Source organism: Sinocyclocheilus anshuiensis, unplaced genomic scaffold (assembly GCF_001515605.1).
Source record: "Sinocyclocheilus anshuiensis isolate Anshui unplaced genomic scaffold, SAMN03320099.WGS_v1.1 scaffold85, whole genome shotgun sequence".
NCBI lineage: Eukaryota > Metazoa > Chordata > Actinopteri > Cypriniformes > Cyprinidae > Sinocyclocheilus > Sinocyclocheilus anshuiensis.
The window spans coordinates 1,002,088-1,007,483 of record NW_015536800.1 but is presented as its reverse complement, the minus strand read 5'-3'; the positions used below and the strand labels follow the sequence as shown (position 1 = coordinate 1,007,483).

At 33.6% G+C, this 5,396-nt stretch overlaps 1 protein-coding gene across 1 annotated transcript in view; it reads right to left on the bottom strand.

Annotated features, from left to right (window-relative positions):
* Positions 1-5,396, bottom strand: part of LOC107656191 (2-hydroxyacylsphingosine 1-beta-galactosyltransferase-like) — a 21,709-nt gene that overhangs the window by 15,371 nt on the left and 942 nt on the right. The window lies entirely within an intron of this gene.

Below are 5,396 nucleotides of genomic sequence, written 5' to 3'. Positions count from 1 at the left end.
TATTTATACACTCTAAAAAATGCTGGGTTGTTTCAACCCAATTTTGGGTCAAATATGGACTAACCCAACTGTTGGGTTAAATTTTGGTTACATTTTTAAATTAACTTTTTAACCCAACAGTTGGGTTAGTCCATATTTGACCCAACTTTGGGTTGAAACAACCCAGCATTTTTTAGAGTGTAGAGTTTTAGCTTTTAGTTTTAATTACTTTTTCTTATTTGTAAGTCGCTTTGGATAAAAGCGTCTGCTAAATGACTAAAAGTAAAGTAAAGTAAAGCAAGAATTGAACCTTTAAATAAAGTATTACCATCAATACTTTTGTTAGCATTTTAGCATCCATGAAAGCACAACTGAGGCACGTTACAATATTAGCAATACTGAACAACCATATTCCCAAACTGAAAGTCCATTGTGGTCTTTTGTTAGCATTGTAGTGCAACTGTTATCACAAAGCAATAAATGGAATTAATGGTAGTGATCACCTTTTAACTGTTAACAGCCTCAGAATGACCAAGAGATTTTTTACACAAATGATTCAAATTAGCAACTTCGGACTCCTATTAAGTAGGCTACTGTTGCATGAGCTAAAGCTGGAAAAAATAGTTGTTAATAACTGTTATTGTTAATGATTGTAAAATGTGTTTGTAATGTGTTACCCAAATACAAAGAGATAGCATTTGTGACTGATTCAGTCCGCTAGTCCAAGACACACACTGTGTTCTCTGTGTGTCTGAGAAAATGTGCGTCATGACTGAGGTAGTATGTGTGGGCCTATGACACTGTAGATTGTTTCCTCTAATACAGTGAGCAATGGTCACTGCACAATCTGCAAACATACACCTTTACACACATATTTCACACAAAATGGCTTCATCGTGCTCCCAACTACACTAAAACATTTATGGGTTGTTTATACTGTACCCGATTCCTATTTGTTTTCCCAAATATGTTCTTTAGGATAATAATTGTAGTAAGTTTTCCCACACTCTTTTCAATCATTTGAACACAAGGAAGAATTATATTTCAGAATTTTTTTATTTGTATGTACCAATTTAACAAAATACAATAATGAAGAACAATATTTACCTATATACCTACACACTGGAACATGTACATTTTCAAATAAGGACACAAATTAATCTTGAGAGACAGTTTGAACTGATTCATGGAAGTGACTCAAACTTACCAAATCTAACATTGGTTTTAGCTACTAAATTTTAATCATTAAATCTCTGTTTTAACATTTCATGCTTGTAAGTCATAAGACTATTCTAATTACATGTTAATTAAATAATTATAGTTGTTGGTGCCTTAAAAATACAATAAACCAATTAAAATGACCAGTTTAGCACTGTTTTTAAAAACATCTGCATGCCTTAGCAGTCCTAGACATTAATAGCATGTTTTAAACAATCCCCAAGGCTTTGGTGTTCTCAACTTTCATCTTTAAGCATCTCTTTAGTCTCACACCTTAGTTAAAGAACATAACCTACAAGAAGCCGTGCCTGGGGATCCAATAAACAGGTGTATGTCATTGTGTGAGGGGAGAAAGACAAAGATGCACATAAAGGTTTGCCACATTTCTCATCCCTCAGATTGCTAAAACAACAATGCTGCACGGAACCCTCCCTAGAAACAAAAGCATTGTCCCTCTCAGGTAAAATGGAAGCTATGAATGTTGCTGCTTTATTTAAGATTTACCGAACGCAAATTAGAATTAAATTAAAATGACTGTCCTTAGATAATGTCCTTAAAAGTCAAGAGTGATTAAATAAATCTATAAAACCCCTATCTGTAAATAACCAACAGGTGTTTAGTGGTGTTCAGACACAGTGAAGCTTCAGTGAGGAGAAAAAGGAGACCTAAGATGGTATGTTTCCCAGGCCATATAAGCCAGCTGTTGAGGTAAATTTCCAGATTCCCTTGCTTTTAAATGACGGCTGTTGTTTCTAACGTGACCCTTCCACCATTTGGCTCTCTCAGTTTCAGGTGGGCTATCACTATTGCAACTTTTTTATACCAGACTGTTGATGGTTGCCATGGCAACCCTGCCAGAGTCAAGCTGTAACCTAGCAACATCATAGCTTGTGTTACTAATGGGTGGTTCAGGTTTCCTGCCCATCAGAAAGGAGAATCATTCGCTATTAAACACATGGAAAACGCTGAGATGAACGATAAAGCCAATAATGTGATCACATTGTTGTTTAGGCTGCCACATAAAAAAACACCTGATAAAAATGTATTCTCTTGATTAAGCTACCGATTATTTTCCAGACTATTGTAAACTTATTTTATAACGCATTGCTCCACATTCAAAATCAGCCATTGTTCTATTTTATGACGATATGAAATTGCTTTTTGACAATAATAACTATATGATCATTAAACTACCACAATAAAAACATAATATACTTGTTTTTAAAATACAAATACTGATAAATATTGTTGTTATTATAGTTTGTGTGATCTAAATGGTCCAAAAAAGTTAATATTAGGAAAAAAGTGAATATATTGGGACAAATAAAAACATTGTTCAAAAAATTCAGCTTATTACTCTAATTAGTTTATTAGATAATCAGTCTATCTAAAAATGGCATTCCATTTTTCCTTAATAACAAGTGAACAAACACCCATGTTTGATTGTTGTAGCCAAAAGTTTAGACTAATATGAATAATTTTATGAAAACATTCTTTTATTTAAGGGCATTTGTGATATAGCACTATTCTCATCTTACAGTAACATTTTTAAGAGAAACACTGAATTGTACATTTAAAATTTAGTGCATGTGTCAGACTATATACACTAAACAGGAACTTTCTAGGAGTGAGGGAGAGGTTATCTATACAAGAAGACATAAATTGATGTTATCAGCATGGCATTTTACATGCCTTCAAGACTTTGTCACATTAACAAACGTGTGCTACGGTCACGTGACACATTATTATGATTGTGATACCTGATAACTGATAATGAATACCAAGACAAACTCAGAACAAATCCAAACAACTCACATGGTGTGATCAGGGTGAATGTGTGTTAGAGGTATCTGGGTTTCTCTAACAAAAATTGGGGATTTCTCTGCTCATGAAAAGAAGCTAAACAAGGCGTTTATGTGCCTTTTGTTTTATTTTTGATACTTTAAGACTGAATAAAAGGTACATGATTCATAAAAACAACAGTGCTGAACTGACCATCACAGACCTTTTTACTTCTAAATTAGGCAACAAATGAACTTGATCTAAATCTCTAATGTTTCACTATGGCCACACAAATGAAATACTACAGACATCTAGTAGCAAACTTATTCTAGGACCTTACGTTGTAAAAAGACTGTGCTCAGTTCAGAGCTTAATGAACAAACCCCTACCTAACACCCCCACTGAAGACACTACATACCTGGAAAGAATGACGTTAGTGAGAATAAGCGATTGGCTAATGGATGCTTTGCGTGTGGTCTGCGAGTTCGAATGGACTTTCAATATGCAAAGAAATGCAAAACCCACTAGGCCACATCCTTTTTGAGGAAAAAGATGTCCTCTATTCACAAGAGGACAAAACAGCAGAACATATTTTACAGTACTAATCCTAATGTCATGGAAAACAGATAGGATTGGTGTGTATGACAATATCTCACACAAAGAGTTAAGGAATAATCTCTGTCCAAAATATATATATATATATATATATACAAAATCATAAACCCAGCCATTAGACCTCTGCAATCACACCTTTTCTGATTAATCCTAGTTCTATTCAGTAGAATTTCACAATAAATACACACAGGTACGGTATCATGACAGCAGACTGTAAGGCGGAGTCCAAACAACAGGCGGTCATGGACAAACAGACTTTAAACTGGCCAAACAGGATCTTCCCTTCCCCCGCTACACACATAACACATTTACTAAATGCCCTCTAAATCCATAATGCTTGACAAGATTGATAAAAATGAATGAGAGCTGTATGATAACTGGTGGGAGTTGTTAACATTATTTTTTATTCTCATTTATTTTATTTTATTTGCATTGCATTAAACAGGACACTCATTCAGCACTGAAGTGGGGCCTGGAGGATGTAATTCACATATGATATTGATTTTGAGGAAAAACTCTAAATTAATATTAGCAATATTATCATTGCATTCATCTAGGTTGACCATCCTTATATTTTGGCCTGGATTCATTAAATGTTGGCATAAGTAGTTTGACATAATCTTTTATTTTTATTTGTTTTATTTTAAATATAGTATGACTATTATTAATTTTTGAAAAAGTTTTGTCTGAATAATCAATGTAGCATAACCATGCATGCAGGTAGCCATTTTGTTGTCATGTGACAAGAAATCCATAAAACAGAGAGACCCCTTTAAACTCCCATCAAGGTCATTAAGGTTTTTTTTAAATGCATTTTAATGAAATGGCACATTTTGTTCAAGTCAAATGGAGCAACTCTAAGAAAACCCTATTTTAAGTCTAAAAAATATATACTTCTGTTTTGAAAAAAAAAACTTTTGTGTATACAGGGTACATTTGTTTTAGCAGTTTTTACTGGTTAAATGACTAGACATCTTTAAGGCAATTTTTGTAGGTCTATAAATTGTATAATTATACAGTACATAGGTATGTACCAAACAAGGACTTGACACATATTTCAATTTAGTTTTAAAACATTTTTTTTTTTTCATTAAATAAAAATACATCACACCTGTCACAGGCCAAGTCAGTCAAACCATAAATATTTAACCCCTTATCCAAAAATTTTATTCTTTACAAGAAAATTATGATAACAGATTAAAACATAACAGAGACTAAGAAGAGATATTTCAATCAGAACTTACATTATCTCTTTATTTTAATTTATTTTAGATGGATGTTGAACGGGAATTGAATGTCAGTCTTACTGCAAGGTGCCCCCAGCTAAACTATCGCTCGCCGGTTAAATATTGATGAATGGGGCCGGTAAAAGTGAGCAGGGAAATCTTTAGATCACGTCCCAAACGCTCACTTGTTCCTCGGTCTTCAGGAAACAATGTAAAAACATAATGTGACAGGTACTGTAACACATCATGATACAGTATTACATAAAAACCATATAATGAAAGCGATTTATAGTTTAGAATGATGTATTACTCTTACCTTTATGAGAAAAAATGACTGCGTATTTTAAGTTGTTTCCACTGTTGTTTCCAAAATGCAAGTGATCACACTGGCGCCTCCATGTCCTGCAGAGCTTCAGCTTCCACTCTCCGCAAACGATTGGATATGAGTCTAACAGCGCACATTTATCTAGGTTAAACATTTAAACTAACATTGTGATATACTTGAACTGTTTTATATCTATAGATTTTATTTTAGGCAAGTCGTGATGATTTGAGAAGGCTAAATTGATCAAACAT